The sequence below is a fragment of the Gracilinanus agilis genome, chromosome 1, assembly GCF_016433145.1.
Source record: "Gracilinanus agilis isolate LMUSP501 chromosome 1, AgileGrace, whole genome shotgun sequence".
Taxonomy (NCBI): Eukaryota; Metazoa; Chordata; class Mammalia; order Didelphimorphia; family Didelphidae; genus Gracilinanus; species Gracilinanus agilis.
The window spans coordinates 583,933,404-583,953,230 of NC_058130.1; the positions used below are offsets into that span (position 1 = coordinate 583,933,404).

Here is a 19,827-nt window from a genome sequence, read left to right on the forward strand (position 1 = left end):
TTATTCCTATTAGTACTGTTGTGAGGATTACTTAGTTATTAGTTTAGTATTAGTATTAGACCTAACAGGAAGGGCTGGAGAATTCCAAAATGGAATGGAGAAGCAGGAAGTGTCTTCTTGCTCATGGAGAGAGACTCTATGGTGGTTGAGACAAGTTGCAACTGATCCTAGGAGACCTCAGTTTACCAGAGATCCCGAAGGAAGACCGTCACCTACTTGTGGGAGATTTTGGTAGAGACTATTAATCCCAACCTGAGTTGCAGGTCAACGTGGGCTGGATTAGCTCCCAGAATCTACCCACCTGGAAGAGTGCAGCAGGTGGTCCTGGAGGAGCTGAAACATCACTGGAGTGAGGCTGGACACTACTGTGAGGATACCCACTTCAGTCCTGCTGTTCTCTGGGTCCTGTCATGCTTAGGTCTCAGTTTAGTGTAGACAAGTCCCTCCTCTGACCCTGTGGTTTGCCCTTAGTCTGTAAGTGTAGTTACCCCTATTCCCATCCTTTATCATAGTTTCCCTAATTAAAAATTGCTATAACTTTTGCCTTTTGCCTGCTGGTTCCATTGGCCCTTGCCTAGGTGGGGCAGTGTGACTGTTAGAGCCTAACTGCCATTTCTTTCAACAGTCACCTCCTTGGCAGTTAAAACCCAGTTTCCCTACCTTATTTGGTCCCTCCATCTGTCATTCCTGTCTCCCTCACACCCTTCTGGACCCACATTTAATATTCAAGTCTACTTCCCTGGTTATTCCCCCATTATAGTTCCTACATTATTCTGTTGTTTCTGCTCACTTCACTTTGGATAATTTCATATAACTCTTTCTAGTTTGTTTTTTTTATAGTCTTGTTTATCATTTCTCATGGGCAATCGTACTTCATTACAAGCAAATACAATAATATTTTAAACATTCTCTAATTTATGAGCATCCCTTGTTTCTGGTTCTTTGTTACCACAAAAAAGAGATGTTATAGGTATTTTGGTACAAGTAGGTCCTTTCTCTCTATCTGTGATCTCTTTCGGATTCAGCTCTAGTAGTGGCATTATTGGGTCAAAGAGCTTGTACAGTTTTATGGCCCTTTGGGCATGATTTTAAAATTGCTCTAGTTTACAGTTCTATCACAGTCTACAGTTCTAATAGCAGTGTATTAGTGTCCCAGTTTTACCACAACACCTCCAACATTTGTCATTTATCATTTTTGTCATACTAGCTAATCTTATAGGTGTGAAGTGGTACCCCAGAGTTGTTTTAGATTGCTTAATAGTGAGTTAGAGAATTTTTTCTTATGATTAAAGATAGTTTTAGTTTCTTCATCTAAGAATAATCTGTTTATATGTTTTGACCATTTGTCAATTGGGGAATGCTTTGTATTTTTATAAATTTGACTCAGTTCAATACATATTTGAGAAATGGCACCTTTGTCAGTGATCATTGCTATAAAATATTTCCTTTTTTGTTTTGTTTTTTTTCTGTTCTAATTTTTATTTCATCTTTTTTTGGCAAAACATTTTTTATTGAATTTAGTCCAAATTATTTCTTGTTTGAGCGTAATTTCCACCTTATCCAGAGATATGACAGGTAACTATTCCATGCTTTCCTAATTTGCTAACATTTTATTTAAAAATTTTTGCATCAATATTCATAAGAGAGATTGGGCTGTAGTTGTCTTTCTATTTTTCTCTTCTTGGTTTAGTATCAATACTATATGTTTGTGTCATAAAAAGAATTTAGTAGACTTCCCCAGGTATTTTTTCCAAGTAGTTTACATAGTATCTTCTATTAATCTTGGTAATTTATTTAAAATATTCATCTATTTTGCTTAGGTTATTAGATGTATTGGCATATAATTAGGCAAAATATCTGCTAATAAATATTTTAAGTTTCTTCTTCATTAGTTGTGAATTCTTCCTTTTCATTTTTGATACTGGTCATTTAGTTTTCTTCTCTTTTTTTAACCATGTGAACCAATGTTTTATCTATTTGATAATTTTTTTCACAAAACCAGCTCTTCTCTTATTTATTGGTTAAATGATTTCATTACTCTGAATTTTATTATCTCTCCTTTGATTTTCAGGATTTCTAATTTGGTGTTTAATTGGGAGTTTTAAATTTATTCTTTTTTCAGTTTTTTTAGTTGTATGTCTAATTCATTGGTCAGCTCATTTTCTATTTTATTGAGGTAAGCATTTAGAGATATACAATTTACCCTAAATACTCTTTTGGCTGCATCCCCCAAATTTTGAGACATTGTCTTCCTTGTTGTCATTTTCTTTAATGAAAATTTTGATTAGTCCTGATTTGTTTTTTGACTAAGTAATTTTTAGGATGAAATTTATTTAGGTTCCAATTAATTTTTAGGGTTTTTTCCTCCTTTGGGCTTTACTTGAATTTAATTCTTATTGTATGAGGGTCTGAAAAGAATGAGTTTTATATTTCTGCTTTTCTACATTTGGTTGTGAGACATATCTTATTAGATGATTGATTTTTTTGAAGGTGTCATATATTGCTAAGAAAAAGGTATTTATTCTTTTCTCTTCTTGTTTAGTATTCTCAAGAAATCTATCAGATTAATTTTTCTAGAATTATATTCACCTCCATAATTTTTTGCTCATTTTAAAATTTGATTTTTATAATTCTGAGAGAAGAAAGTTAATGTCCTCTACTGATCCATTTTATTTTTTATTTCATCCTGTAACTCATTTCATATAATTTTCCCTTAGAAATTGCCATGCCATTTGGTACATATATGTTTAATATTGTTATTACTTTATGATCAATGGTTCCTTTCATCAATATATAATTTCCTTTCTTATCTCTTTTAAATAGATCAATTTTTACTTTTTTGTCTGAGATCATAATTACTCCCTTTGCTTTTTAAACATGAATCATAATAGATTGTGTTCCATTCCTTCACTTTTATTCTTTGTGTATCTCCTTGCTTTAAATGAGGTTCTTGTAGACAAGCATAATTTGAGATTTTGACTTTTAATCCCTTTTGCCATCCTCTTATTTGAGGGTGAGTTCATCTCATTCCCATTTACAGTTATGAAGACTAATTATGTGTTTTCCTGCATTCTATTTCCCCAAGACTCCTGTTTATATTTCTCTTCTTTATTTGGCCAGTTACTTCTGACTACCACCTCCTTGAGATTATCCTCCCTTTTGTCTGTCTTATTTTTTATTATTCCTCCCCTACTATTTCTCTATAGAGTAAGATTATTTTAATCGATGAGAGTGTGGATATCATTCCTGTTTTGTTCCAATTCTTATGAGTAATGATCAAGAATTTCCTGACATCACCCATTTTACTCTCATTGTAATGTTCCTTATGCTGCTCTTCATGTGAGATAATTTACTCTCAACTTTCTCTGCTTTTCTCTTTTTTTCAGTGTATTCCTGTGAGGTGGTTGATGTTTTCAATCTTTTTGATTCTATTAGATGCAATGTCCAACATTGTGAGTTAGTTATTGTTTTCCAGGCCCTCAATGACTTCATTGCCATTGTGACTGAGGTACAGTCCTCTAAGGTTCCCCAGGCTCTGATGGCCTTAAATTTTGGTTAGCCAGTTTCTCTGCATGCTGGGAAAAATCATATTACTGAGGGCATCCAGGTTCTGGAACTTGGTGATCTTATTTTTCCCCAAGAACAAACTGTCAAGAGTGGTCCAGCTGTCAATGTTTTCAATGACTTGGATTTGGTTAGATCCAAGTTCCAGCATCTTTAGTTGCTAAAGGTTATTGATGATTTTGATTTTGTTAATTTAATTGTTTTCCAGGAAGAGTTTCTTTAAATTAATGGGGTATTCTGTTCCTTCAATGTTTCACAGAAGATTAAAAGAAATGACTATAGTCTCAAGCTCTGTCAACACCAACAGGTTCTCAATCTTTTTGATCTGGTTGTCATAGAGGTCCAGCTCTCAAAGGCTCTTTAATTCATTTTTCTTAAATATTTTTATTTTTCTCCTTTTTTATTATGTAATTTTTATCTTGAGTACCTTAAGTACCTTCATTATTTGTTATACCATAGATATCTTAAGTATACTAGTTATCACTTTGGGGTGCTGGAAGGTGATTAATTTAACTCCATTGGTTCCTTGAGGGTTTTTTTCCTGTTCTATTTGCCTTTTTATGCCTTTCTTAAGTGTTTAGTTGATCACCATATTTTCTTTTGGGTCTGATTATTTCATCAGGTATGCTTTGAAACACTCTATTTCATTAAATGTGCATTCTCTCTCCTAAAGTATTTTTCTCAGTCTCACTGGGTAAGTGATTCTTAGTTGTTATTGTCCTAGATCATTTGTCTTGTGGAATATATTCCATGCCTCCTGGCCCTTTAATTTAGGAGCTGTGGCTCCATGAAGCTTGAATTGTTTATTTTCTGGCTGCTTACTGTATTTTCCCCTTGGCCTGGGAGTTCTGAAATTTGGATATGATAATTTTACGATTTTAAAAATTGGGATCTCTTTCAGGAGGTGATCAGGATATGCTTTCAATTTTTATTTTTCCCTCTTGTTCAAGATCAAAGAATCAGAGAAGTATTCTCTGAATTTCTTGCAATATGGTGTTTAGGTTCTTTTTTTCTTTATCTTGGCTTTCAGGCAGTCAGTCCACGGATTCTTTTGTTATTTCTCCTAGATCTATTTTCTAGGTCAGTTGTTTTTCAAGTGATATTTTTAAGATTCTCCGTGACTTTTCTTTAAAATTATTTTTATTGCTTCTTAATTTCTCCTGGAGTAATTCACTCCCATTCATTTCAGCTTTATATTAAAGAGGTCATTTACTTCTTCATGGTTTTGCATTTCCTTTTTTGATTTATTTTTTTATTTGAAATTTTGCCTTTTATTTTGAGTGAACTGTTTTCCTCAATAAGTTTTTGTTGTAAGCTGTTCACTTTTTCTATCATTTTATTTTCTAAAATTATTTCTATGTTTATTGTTTGTTTGTTTTTTAACCTCTTTTGAAAGTATTCCATGAGTTCATTTTGGGCTTGACATCCTTTCACATTTTTCTTTGAGGCTTCACACATTTTTATTTTCCTATAGTCAGTGCCAGTTTTTTCTCTGTTTGCTCATGGACGGTGGGTGGCTTTTCCCTTGACTACTTATATGCCAAAGATTAGCTTCATAACTGAGGCAGAAGAAGTACTATCCGAAGTTTGTATTGTAGTCTATTCTAGTGTTTGGATTGGTTGACTGTCTTGTTTCCCAGACTGAGCATTCCACAGATATATCCTGGTTGGCCCGCTGTGAGGTTTATAGCAGTTCTATTCAGATACTCTTTGGCTGGGTTGTTTGGATCTGCTCTCTTCCACCAACACTGGACCTCATTGGGCTAAGTTACTCCTTATGATGCCCATACTGGGCTGCACCCAGAACTGTATTTTCTTGATTTTTGCTCTCCCCCTACTACAGCTGGACTGAGATCAGGTATTCTCTTTCCCCTGTCTTTTGTGCTCTTTTTGCCCCAATATTCAACATTCTGCCCTCCTTGATGTCACTCCAGGGCATTCTGGTCTAAAGTACCACTTTACCCTGTCTACTGTTGGTTCTGCCACTCTAGGATCAGATTTGCAGCATTTTTATTTTTGTGATAGGCTGGATGATTATTAATGATCTCAGCATTTCTTACTCTGCTCTCTTAGCAATCAGAAATAGGAACTTTCTAATTCTGAGATTCTTTCATTTGAAAGTGGAAAAATGGGCATCTGTGGTGGAGCTAAGACAGCAAAAGAGTGAAGTTTTAAAGTGAAGTTTTCCCAACATTCACCAACCAAATAAATGTAAACAACAGTTCATATTATATTTTGTTATGGCAGAACCAATAAAAAGTCAGGGTGAGGCACTCACTTTTTTTCAGCCCAAGATAACTTAGGTCAGAGCACACTAGGCAGCAACAGAAGATGTGGAACATAGCAATGGAGATATTGACAGTAACATCTTTAGGAGCTCTAAGTATAAATATGGAAAAGGTATTGGACAAAAAGGGGAAAATAAAAATGGAAAAGGTCAAAAAGATTTAGGGAGATTCCTGTCCTAGCACTGGGCATAATATAGATTGACAACCCCATTGCCCATTACAACTTATGGGACACAGCTCCCATACAGAGAGGAGCCTTCCAGTCAAAAGGGATCAATGGCACTCTATAGCAATAGCAATTATAGATGGATTACAGGGGGATTTCCTGGATTGGATAAGATGAAAGACCACGTTAGAATTGACCAAATCTCTCTCTGGATCCTTAATAAGCTTAAATTTGTGCTATGATCCTTTTCTTTGGTTACACAGAACGAGCTGAAATTTCCCAAGTTTGACATATGCTGAAAGGATAAAAATTTTAGGGCCCCAAAAGATATTCAATGGCAGCTGTTCCAAGTCTCTTAATTTTTACAGTTAAGGAAACTATGTCCAAATGTGGCTAAGTATTTGCTGATGCTGGCATAAAATAGTGTTTGAGCCTGATTCATTTAAGCATCAGACTGCTTAAAAAACATTTGTATTTTTAAGATTATGTTTTTTGTTTTATATGACCAGATTTTAGTTTTACATCTCATTTCTCTATGCTATTTTTTCCAGGTCACCTATTCCTTGAAACAAATTTTAATAATTAATATTTAAATTTTAATATTTATTATTTTAAAACTACTTTATATTCATTTGCTAGCTTTAAGTTTTTTTGGAATTTTATTCAGAAAATCATCTCTCTTTTTCCTATTAATGAATGCTTTTAGGAATATGATTTTTCCTTAGGATAGTCTTAACTATATCCCAGAAATTGTAGTATTCTGTTTCATTATTATCATTTACTTTCACAATTGTCAAATGTTTCTGACTCAGTTGTTAATCTCATTATTCATGATTTTATTGTTACAGCTGGTCAGTGTTGATGTCTTTTGTTTTTACTCCATAAACTGAGTGCTATCTTATTGCATCAAAAGTCTGAAGAGTATATGATTAATATTTTTACCTTTAGGAATTATTTACAAAATTACATACCTTCCTATAAAATTGTGCATACTCTTTGAACAAGCAATACTGCCACTAAATCTATACCTGAAAGAGATCAAAGAAAAAAGGAATAGAACATATGTGTTTAAAAATATTTATAGTAACTATTTTTGTGGTGACAAAGGATTTGAAATTTAAGATATGCCTATCAGTTGGGAAATGGTTGAACAAGTTGTGGTATATGATTTTCATGGAATACTATTTTGATATAACAAATAATGAGTGGGATAGTTTTAGAAAATCCAAGTAAGACATATGAATTGAGACAAAGTGAAGTGAGCAGAACCATAAGAACACAGTAACAGCAGAAGTGCATGCTAATCAACTATGAATGAATTAGCTATTCTGATCAATACAATGATCCAACGTAATTCTAAAGCATGTATGATAAGAATTATCCTCCTCCACGAAAAGAACTAAAAAAGACTGAATGCAAATCTAAGCACAATATTTATACTTTCTTTAGTTTTAAAACATTTTTGGCAACATAATTTGAGAAATATGTTTACATTAGGTCTTGATCAATGACAAATGTAAAACCCAGTGGAACTGCATCTCAGCTAGAGGAGGGTTCTAGGAAGAGGAGAGGGAAAGAACATAAGTCATGTAACCATGGAAAAAATTTTTTAATTAATCAATAAAAATTTTAAAAAATATGTTTTCATGATTTTACACATCTAATTGTTATCATATTGCTTACCTTCTCAATGAAAGGAGGATGAACAGGGAAAAGGCACAGGATTTCAAATGCAATTAAATTAATCTTAAAAATAGAAAAATACATTTATTTAAAGATATGCAAGTTTGATTTTTGTAAATGTTCTAAGGCCATGCAGAAATGTAGCATTCTTGAACTGTCATCTTTGTAATATACCATGAATCTTCTATGCCTAGTTAATACCCCAAATTGAAAACTACATTTTAAAAATTCTTTATTTCCTCTTTTGTTTTTTCTTTCTCTAGGTTTATCCAAAATTGAGAAAGGTTTCCTGAAGCATTCTATTATTATTGGATTATTGGCTTTTTTATTATTAATTTTTCCTTTATGATTAGGTGCTAAAGTATCTGCAGCTAGCAAGTTCAATATTGATAATAGTTTGTTGTTTAAAATCCATTTAATCACAATGTAATTTTCTTTATCTTTTCTTATGTTGTGATTTTGTGGATTTATTTTATCTCATAACATGATTGTGATGGCTGCTCTTTTGGAGGGAACTCATAGATGGTAAAATTTGTTCTAGCCCTTTATTTTTATACTTTGCCTGTCCTTACATCTTAAATGTATTTCCTGAAAGCAACAGACAGGAAAATTATATTTCTTAGCCAGTCTAAACTTAAAAAATAATTATTAAATCGTTTAGTCTACTCTCAACTGAAGTTATGCCAGATTTATACTACCCACTTCTTCTCTGTAACTTTGTTAATTTTATTAATTTGGGAATTTAAAAAAAATCATCTTCTTCCCTAATACAGCACTGGTTCTTTTCAATTATTTTTGTTTGACTTATATTAAAGCAATATAATTTTACAAAAAAGTTTTCCCTCCTTATTCTTAATGCCTCTAAATATACTTGGAGGACCAGCACAAGCCTATAGTAGGGACCTGAACCCCAGATCAAGGCAATCCTCAGTGTACCTGCTCTGTTCAAGTTCAGAGTGAGGTCCAAAGTCCCTGCCCAAACCTATGGCTAGATCTTAAGCCCCACCACAAGGTAGTTCATAGTGCTCTGAGCTATCTGAGTGTTTAGCAGTCCCAGGGGACTGACTCAGAAGAAGAAGATGGCTTTCAGAGCTTCCTGCCCACAGGCCATCACACCACCTTGGAAGAACTGAAACTTACAGAAACTCAGAAATAAAACTTCAGGTAGCAATAGGCAAAATGTGAAGTTTAAAAGAGTGTCCCCTCTACCCTAAGAACAGATTATACTATTAGGATGAAAGTAAAAGTCAAGAAAAAGAGTGAGGAAATTCAAAACTTTTAAATAAAATGCTAGCAAAGAGACTGCAGGAATATGTCATCAGGATCATTCACTATTATCAGGTAGGATTTATGCCAGGAATGCAAGGTCAGTTTAATATTAGGAAAACTATCAGCATAATTGACCATATGAGAAGCCAAACAGAAATCACATGATTATCTATCTCAATAGATGCAGAAAAAGCCTTTGAAAAAATAAAATACCCATTACTATTAAAAACTCTAGAAAGCAAAGGAATAAATGGGTTATTCCTTAAAATGACAAGCAAGAACTTCCAAAATCCATCAGCAAGAATCATATGCAATGGATATAAATTCCCAGGAAGATAAGGAGTCAAGCAAGGATTCCAATTATCAACACTATTATTTAATATTGTAATAGAAATGCTAGTTAGCAATAAAAAGATGGAAATCAAAGGAATTAAAGTAAGCAATGAGGAAACTAAACTATCACTTTATGCAGATGATAAGATGGTATACTTAGAGAATCCTAGAGAATCAACTAAAAGACTAGTTGAAATAATTATTCTAGAAAAGTTTGCAGAATATGAAATAAACCCTAAAATCACCCATGATATTACCAACAAAGTTTACCAGCAGGAGATAGAGAAATTATATTTAAAATATCCCTAGACAATATCAATTACCTGATTCTAACCCTAACCCTAAATTCTAACCCTAACCCTACTTGCCAAGACAGAGAAATTATATGAAAACAGCTACAAAATACTTTTCATGTGTATACATTTAGATCCAAACAATTAGAAAAATATTAATTGACAATGGGTAGGATGAGCTAATATAAGAAAAATAAAAATTCTACCTAAATTAATTACTTAGTGCCATACAAATCATCAAAAATTAATTTGTAAAACTACAAAAATAATAGAATTCAACTGCAAGAACAAAAGGTTAAGAATATCAAAGAAATTAATGAAAAGAAAATGTGAAGGAAGGTGGCCTAATGGTGGCGTATCTCAAACGGTACTATAAAGCAGCAATCATCAAAACAATCTGGTACTGGCTAAGAAATAGAATGGTGAATCAATGGAGTAAGTTAGATACATGTTATATGGAGTAACTGGTCTCTCAAGCCTTTGGAATAAGGATTTAGTATTCAACAAAATCTATTGGGAAAATTATAAAACAGTAGAGCAGAAACTAGGTATAGACTAATATCTCATATCCTATTATACCAAGATAAGGTTAAAATAGGTAAATTATTTAAATATAAAGAGTAATAACATAAGAACATTAAATAATTTAGCTGGCAGATTTATGGGAAGAATTTATGATCAACCAAATAAGAGATAGAAAGCATAGGAAGATATAAAATTAAAAACATTTTGTAGAAATAAGTAATGTAACCAAGATTTGAAGGGAAATTAAAACATCTCTAAACACAGTCTAAAATGAAAAAAAAAGTGAATTGGACATGATCCAAATGAAAATTCCTTGAAAAGTGAAAAATGATGTTAAAATCAGGAATGGAAAAGGAAAGATCTGGAAACAAATGAAAGTGATAGAAGAAATTATGAAAAGACAATTAACAGTGGTAAAAGAGGCACAAAATACTGAGAAAAATAACTTCTTAAAAAAAGAGAAATGGGCAAATTGAAACAGAACAAGGACTCACTGAAGAAAATCATATCTTAAAAATGGAACTAGGCAAAGGGAAACTAATGACTTCATGAATCAATAAACATAATGAAACAAAGCCAAAAGATTGAAAAATGGAAGAAAATGTAAACTATATCATTAGAAAAATCATGAAAGTCATGGTCAAAGAAAGAGCCTAAACATCATTTTTTGAGAAAGGTTAAAAGAAAAATGCTTCTATATCCTAGAACTGGAGGGTAGAATAGAAATAGAAAGTCTCCTTATGATCTCCTGAAAAAGATAAAATGAAAATTCTCCAAAAATATTATAGCCATATTCTAGACCTCCTAGTTTAAAGAGAAAATATTCTGGCAGCTAGAAAGAAACTATTGAATTATTCCAGTAACAACAAGGATCACATAAAACTTCTACCACAGAGAAATAACTGATGACTTGAAATATAATATGTAAGGCAAGAGAATATAACCCTTCTCTTTTTTAAACCCTTACCTTCCACCCTAGAATCAATACTGAGTATTGATTCCAAGGAAGAAGACCAGTAAGAGCTAGGCAATGGAGGTTAAATGCCTTGCCCAGAGTCACACAGCTAACAAGTAACTGAGACCAGATTTGAACCTAGGACCTTCCATCTCTAGGTCTGCCTCTTAATCCACTGAGTCACCCAGATGCCCCCAGATATAACCCTTCTGAGGGAAAGTGGATATTTAATGAAACACAGAACATTCAAGCATTTCTTAAGAAAGACCAGAGCTAAAGAGAAAACTTGACTTTCAAATAAAACATTTAAGAGAAGTATATAAAGGTGAATATGAAAGAGAAATAACAAGGGACTCATAGTTAAACTTTGTACATTTCAATATGGGAAGATGGCACATATAACTTCTAAGAACTTTATCATTAACTAGGCAGTTAGAAAGATTCCTCATAGATGGAGGTCATAGCAGTGAGTTAGTTATGTAGGGGTGATCTAAAATAATGGATAAATAAGAAAGAGGAATGTACTGGAAGAAGGGGAATAAGTGAAAGAAGAATATAAAAAATTATTTCACATGAAAGAGGCATGGAAGAAAGACTTTTACAGTGGAGGCAAAACAGGTGGTGGTGATGGGCAATGACTGAAACTCACAGTCATTGGACTTTGTTCAGAAAGGTAAGAACACACATGTGCACATGCATGCACACACAAGTGAGCATAGAAATCCATCTTACCCAACACTTACTTAAGTAGGGAAAGAAGGAGATATAAGAAAAGGGTAAGTGATAAAAAAGGTTTATAAAGACAGGCAGTGTTTAGAAACAAATTAGACTTTAAAGATGTAAGGGTAAAAATAAAAAGAAAGAAGGATAAAATAGGTTGGGGAAATCACAGTTAATTACCATAATGTGAATGTGAATGGGATCAATTCATCCATAGAACAGAAGCAGATAGAATGGTTGAGAAACCAGAATCTAACAATATGTTCTTTATAAGAAACCCAGTTGAAAGATAGAGACACACATAGATTTAAAACAACAGGCTGGAGCAGAAACTAGGATGCTTCATTTGAGAGAAAAAAAAGACAAGGGGAGTAATCATGACAGATAAGATAAAAATATAAGTAGATCTATTTAAAGGCAATAAGGAGGGAAAGTAAATCTTGCTAAAGGTACCAAAGACAATGAAACAGTATCAATGCCCAATTTTCCCTTCTCAGAGCTAGATAAATCTACAGTAAAATAAATAATAAAGAAATTAAGGAAATTACTATAACTTTGGGAGAGTTATACATGACCGACCTCTGAGAAAATTGAATGGGAGTATAAAAGATTAATTTTTTCTTAGGTGTATATGTGTATCTTCACAGAAAATGACAGTATATTAATGCATAAAATGTAGAAAAGCAGAAAGATTAAACAAACTCCTTTTAGTTCACAATGCAATAAAATTATATTCAATAAATGGCCTTGGATGAACAGGTTAAGAATTAATTGGAAATCAAGTAATCCAATCCTAAAGAATGAGTGGATTAAAGAACAAATAATAAAAATAAACAATAATTTCATTAAAGATCATGACAACAATGAAAAAACAAGCCAAAATTTCTTCGATGCAACTAATGCAATACTTAGGGGAAAATGCTTACCTATATGTAAGTACATCATCAAAAGAAAGAATAGATCAATGAATTATGCATTGAATTAAAAAAGCTAGATGGATGATTTTATGGAAATATCAATAAAATATTTAACCTCTTAGTAAATTTCCTTTAAAAAACAGGAAGAAAACCAGATTGCTATTAACAAGAATGAAAAATGTTAATATACCAACAATGAAGATGAAATTATTAAGTGCATTTTTTCAATTACATGTGAGTAAAACTCATAATCCAAGAGAAATGGATGGATTTTTAGGAAAAAATACAAATTGTCCATAACAGAAAATATTTAAAAATATTTAGACTATAATTATTTACCAGTAAATTCTTTCAAACATTTAAGGAACAATTAATTCTAATATTGTATAAACTCTTTGAAAATAGTTTAAGAAGGAGTCTCACTAGTTTCTTTTATGACACAATTATAGCTTTGATACCTAAATAAGAGAGAACAAAAACAGATAGAAAATTATAGACTGATTTCCCTAATGAATACTGATGTGAACATTTTAAATAAAATACTAGCAGGGACATTAAAGTAAAATATCACAAAGATCATTTATTATAATCAGGTGGGATTCATACAAACAGTGCAAGGATGGATCAATATTATAAAAATTGTAAGTATAATTGACCATAAAAATAACCAAATTTTAAAAAATCATATGATTATGTAGAGACAAAATTCATCATCCATTCCTATTAAATACACTAGAAAACATTTTGCAAAATTTGTAGTATCCATCAAAAACCTAAAGAAAGCATTATCTCTAATGGGGATATCTATAAGCCTTCCTAATAACATGGGGTAAAGGAAAAATGCTATTATCACTATTATTAATCAATATTGAATTAGAAATGCTAGCTATTTGGGACACCTAATGCAATTTTGTTGGAGCTGTAAACTGATACAACCATTCTGGAGAATAATCTGGAAACTTACTCAAAGGGCCTCTATGACCCAGCAATACCACTACTAGATTTGTATCTTAGAAATCAAAGAAAGGTAAAAAGACCTACTTGTTTAAAAATATTGGTCATAGTTATTCTGTGGTAGTAAAAAAGTGGAACTGAAGGGATGCCTGTTAATTGAGGAATGGCCAAACAACTTGTGGTATATGCTTGTAATGGAATACTATTGTATCATATGAAATGACAAACAATATGATCACAAAAAACCTGGAAAGAAAGATAAAGTGATTGAAAGTGAAATGAGCAGAACAGGGAGAACATTCTACATAATAGCAGTGATAGTATATGACGATCATCTGTGAATGATTGAACTATTATTAGCAATGCAAGGATCCATGACTACCATCAGGGACTCAGGAAGAGGAAGGTCATGTACAACCATAGAAGAAACTGATGGAGTCTGAATGCAGATCAAAGCATGATATTCTAGAAAAAAATTTGGAAGTATGTCCAAATGTTTATCAAACCGTATATACCCTTTGACCTAGCAATAACATTAGAAGGTATGTATCCTAAAGAGATAAAAAAAAAGAAGAAAGAACCTACATGCACAAAAGTAGTTACATAATTCTTTCTATTGTATTAAAAAGTTAGAAATAAGGAGATTGCTATCAATTGAGGAACGGCCAAATAAGCTGTCATAAAAATTGTAATGGAATAATATTTGTGATATAAGAAATGATGAGAAGGATTGTGCCAAAAAAAATCTGGGAAGACTTATAGGAACGAATGCAATATTAAATAAATAGAATTGAGAGAACACTGTACATAGTAACAATGCTCACAATGTAAGGGTGATTAATTGTGAAAGTCTTAGCTACTATGATCAATATAATGATTCTCCCCCCCACAAAAAATATCATAGACCCATGACAAACAATGATCTGATGAACTCTGAACACACAGATTGACAATTTCTTATTTATTTTCTTGCTTTTTCAGCAATCTAGCTACTATGGACACTTTTTTGCATGATTTCACACATGTAATTAATAGTGTATTGCTTGTCTTCTCAATTGGTATCAAGTTCTGGAGAAAAGGAGAGAATCTGGATCTCAAAAAAATTTTTTTAAATGTTAAAAATGGAAGTGGCAAAATGATTTATTAAATAGACATTTCTTGGCTACTTCCTTAGTCCTATTATTCAACTCTTCCTCCAACCCTCACAAACATTATAAATAGTACAATTGATTTCAGAAAGATAATTTTAATAATCAAGGAAACTTGTATTATATTTATTAATTTTTGCAGCAGACTATAGGAATGCTTATTTTAAATGTCCTTAACAAGTTATTTTTTCTTAATTTATCCATCTAAATTGTTAAAACTTCAACAATTTATAATTCCATAAATTTATAGATATATTTATAGAATCCAAAGATATGGAATGTCAAGTGATCCCAAAATACACTGGTACTTACTGAAGCTGTTCAAGAAAAAGAGATGTAAATATCATTTTAACACATATGGTTTACTTAATACCCACTTTGCAAAGCTGTAAAAATCCATTTCAAATGTATAAGATTCTTTTTCGTTTTATTTAAATTTAGATGTCACAAACTGCCTTATTTCAACAGTATATGAAAACTTGTTCTCAGGAAAAGAGCAATAGGTGTTTTTTTAACATTTGAGACATCTTATACATACATACATAGATTTTTTTCACTATGGTTAGCATTGTTATTTCCTGTCATTTGAGGGCAGCACTTGAAATAACAATGTGGGTTCCAAACACAATGAAAGTTTTTACTAATTTTCATAACCCTCATGCTGAGCACTCTAGCCACTGAGTGCAATAGCCAAGTTTTACACTCAGCCTTCAAGAAGTTCTCAAAGTAGAAGAGCAATATTTAAACCAAAGTTTTGAAATTGGTTATGTAAAGAAAGAGTAAACACAAAAAATTATGATTCGTCTATGCACACAACATTTTGTAGTTTTAACTGAATTGGCTTGTTTAAAAATAAATAATTATGTACAACTATTCTTCCTTTGGATGGGGTGCAGTAAGAATTGGTAGTAGAGGTTACATTATGCAAGGTAATATATTTGACTCATTTTTAGGTGGAATACTGTACAAAAGTTTAGACTTGGAAACAGGAAGACTAGAAAGAAAATCCCATCTCTAATGCTTCATAATCTTGTAAAAATAGTCAATTTATTTAATATTTCTCAGCTTCAGTTTTCTCATCTATAAAATGGAAATAAAAATTCCCACAATATCTACCACTCAGTTGTGAGTCAATGATGAAATAATATTTGTAAGGATTTAGCAAAATTTGGGGGGCAGCTGGGTGGCTCAATGGATTGAGAGCCCAGGCCTAGAGGTGGGAGGTCCTAGGTAAAATCTGGCCTCAGACATTTCCTAGCTGTGTGACCCTGGGCAAGTCACTTGACCCCCATTACCTAGCCCTTACCACTCCTCTGCCTTGGAGCCAATACATAGTATTGTAAGTAAGGGTTTAAAAAAAAAGAATTTTGCAAACTTTGAAGTACCAAATAATTTCAAACTATCACTGTCATTATCATTTCTATTTCACTGTTATAATTTGCCTCAACACACATTTATTAAGCTCTTAAAGTACTAGGCATTCAGAATCCAAAAAATGAAAATTAATACCTATGATGTTTTGATGACCTTTTCCCATTAGTCACTATTTTGCTTTGATTGCTGTGATCCTCCTAGCTGGTCAAAGTGCTAATGATACCTGAATTTCCACTCATACAAATAAGACTAAGTCAAAGATCAAGACACTTCTTTCATAATTATAGCTTATTTTGTATAAAAATGGCAAGTATAAGTCCTTTTAGAGAGACTAATAATTTCCAATAGAGATGAAATGCTGCTATAAATTATACTTCCTGAGCATCTTTTTTTTTGCTTCCATAAAAGTTTATGGCGTGTTTTAATATATTTATAGAATTTGATAGTTGGAAGGAATCTCAGCAACCATTTAGCTCAACCCATAAGCATGAATGCTAAAAGTTCAACTTTTTTTCATAAATTTTCTTTGACTTTCTTCTCCTCTCCACAACTTCCCACTACATAAGCACTCGGAGTCAGTAATTTCTTCTGTTAAGATCAAACACTAAAATTAAGAGAATTCAGGATTTCCTATGGAAGGTAGGGAGAAACAACCTAAAAACATAACAATTTGCTAAGTAAGCAAAAATAATTTTGAGTGGTAGGCTCTAAGCACTCAGAGACTCAAGACAGGCCTTTTTAGGAATATTCATGAGTTAAGATTTGAATGCAAGCTAGAATTACTATGAAGTGGAGGCAGAGAAAGTATCTTCCAAATTTGGGTAAAAGCTTGTGTAAATGTAATGAGGCTGAACATTAAATCTACTATATGTCCAATATAGAGTAGACAAATTTCTCTACAACATGAAACATGCGAGAGTGAAGTAATATGAAAAAAAAAAACTACAAAAACTAAAGTATATGTTGGAGCTAGATTGTAAAGCATTTTGGGTCTAGAGGAATCTGTATAGAAACTAAAGTATCATGAGTGATATACTGAGAGCTGTGCTTATGCACAGAAGATGGATCAGGGAGAGGAAAAGAGACAGAGAGAACAGCTAGTAGGCTATTCTAATATTCCGTTTGAGAGGTAATGCAGGCCTGATCCAAGATGTTAGCTCATAGGGTAGATAGAAGGGCACAGATACTATGGAGTTCTAATTGGCAGGAATTGCCAATTATTTGTATATAAAGGTGGAAAGAGAATCAAAGATATTTCTGATGTCGTGAACTTGAGGGCTTAGAAAGTTGGTGGTATAGGGCACCTAGGTAGCACAGTGGATTTAGAATCAGGCCTTAAAACAGGAGGTCCTGGGTTCAAATATGGCCTCAGATACTTCCCAACTATGTAATCCTGGGCAAGTCACTTAAGCCCCATTTCCTAGTCCTTACTAATACACAGTCTTGATTTTAAGACAGAAGGTAAGGGCATTTTTAAAAAAGAAAGTTGGCGGTTGTCTTAATGGAAATAAGGAATTTAAGAGGAGGTGTTATTTTCAGGGGAAAGAAATTAGTTTTACTTTTAGATGTTGAGTTTGTGATGACCTGAAGGACATCTAAGTAGAAATATGCAATAGGCAGTTGATGACTTGTTACTGGAAGCGAGGATAGAGATAAATGCTAGTTTTGCACTTCCTAATGAAAGTACTATTTCTACAGATGATAAATCCTACTAGTACTAATAATGACAATAATGAAAACATTTATATAGCATTTTAAAGTTTATAAAGTGCTTTACAAATATTATTTCACTTATTCGAATACCAATCCTGAGGTTCACATGCTATTGTTATTCTCATTTTATAGATGCAAAAAGTAAGGTAGAACAACATCAGGTCATAGGGCTAGTAAATGTCTGAGGTTGGATTTTAACTCAGGGATTCTTGACTCCAGATCTGGTGCACTATCAGTTCTGTCATCTATCTGCCTCAAAAAGGAGGATTATCCAGTTGTCCAAAGAAAATCTGATAAGTCATTCATATAGAGGATAGTTAAGTCTATGGGAACTGATAAAATCCCTGACAGAGCTTTTAGGGAAACAAGGGAAAAAATCTTCTACAGAACTGTGGGGCTTAGTTACACGTAGAGAATTTGACATAGACAATCATGTTGTAAATGAGGCTGAGAAAATAGGAAGAGCATCAAGAAAGTGAAATATATAAAAAACACATGGAGGAGAGATTATCTGGGAGTAAATATTGCTCACTAGCTTTCAAAGCTAAAGAGAAAGTCCACTATGGTGAAGCCTGAGAAAAAGTTATTGGATTTCACTATTAGGTCATTATTGGTGACCTTGGAGAGAAATTGAGTAATGGGAGGAGAAGTCATATTGAAAGGGAAAGAAAGTGAATAAGAAGTCAAGAAGCAAAAGTAATAAATGTAGACAGCTTTTTATAAGAGTTTGTAAAAGTAAGGAGTAATGCAGGACAACTTCAGATGACAATCAAGAGAGAATTATAAAGATATAAAGATAGAAAAAAAATCTGAGAATATTTGTTAGCAGAAGGCACAGAGCCAATGAATAAAAGGAATTTGAAAATTAGAGTAAGAGGATGAATAAATGTGTAAACTCTCAGAGGATAGATGAGAAGATGGTACATACGGAGTGCTTTGATTTAGCAAGGAGAAGGGATATCTCTGAAACTGGAGCAAGGACAGGGATTGGGAAATAATGAAGTGAATAGGGCACATTAGCATTAGGGAGGAAAGGGAATTCTGAAGCTATGACTTCAATTAAAAAAAAAAGATGAAGCAAAGTCCTCAGAACAGAGGTGGAGAAGATAGTTCAGAGAAGAGAAGAAAAAGTGCAAGTAAATATTGTTTTCTTTTAAACATCTAACTATAAGGTAGGAGGCAGGAAACTTATCTTGTACTTTTTAAAACAGTCACATAACAATTGAGATCTGCACAGTTATTTCTGGTAAATGTGAAATAAAATTATGCAGTCAGAGATGCATCTGGGTGTGTTATTGGAATAATTTTATTTTTTACATGGGGAAATAAAGTGCAATTCTCCCCATTTTATAAAAGGAGGACAAAAGGAGACAAAAACACACAAAAAAGATAGACACTAAATGATCTAGCTAATCTAGTCTTTTCATCAACGTTTTCTTTAACAAAAAATAATTTTTTAAATTTTATTAACATTCTTTAGAAAAGCAACATTTCTAGAATAGAATACTGTAGAAAATAGCAATTTACACATACATTTAAAAAAAGTAGCAATGCCAGTGTTCTCAAGTATGAAATAGCTTATCAAAGTGTTGTTAACCCATCTCACCAGCCTGTGTACTTCTTAACTGTCTTTCAATAAGAAACTGAATTTATATAATCTGGAGGTTGGTTTTCATGATTGCTGATTCACATTTGAATAAGATAAGAGCTTGTTGGTTTTCCAGTTAGCATTTATGCCTAAGTAGTTTCTGAATAGGAATTCATATCCACAAAGTGCCATTCATTTTCTGATTTCTTGAGAAATATGGAGGTAGCTACATTACAAACTGAGGTGGTGCAATTGAATGAGAGGGCAATAAAGTAAAATTCTTGTTGGTTTTCCCCCTTACATGCTATAGATGGTGGATGATAGGGCAAAGCAGACT

General features: G+C 32.6%; 1 pseudogene; it reads right to left on the reverse strand.

The window, feature by feature from the left end:
• Nucleotides 1-3,382: 3,382 nt before the first annotated feature.
• LOC123254417 overlaps nt 3,383-19,827 on the reverse strand; it is a 136,538-nt pseudogene continuing 120,093 nt past the window's right edge.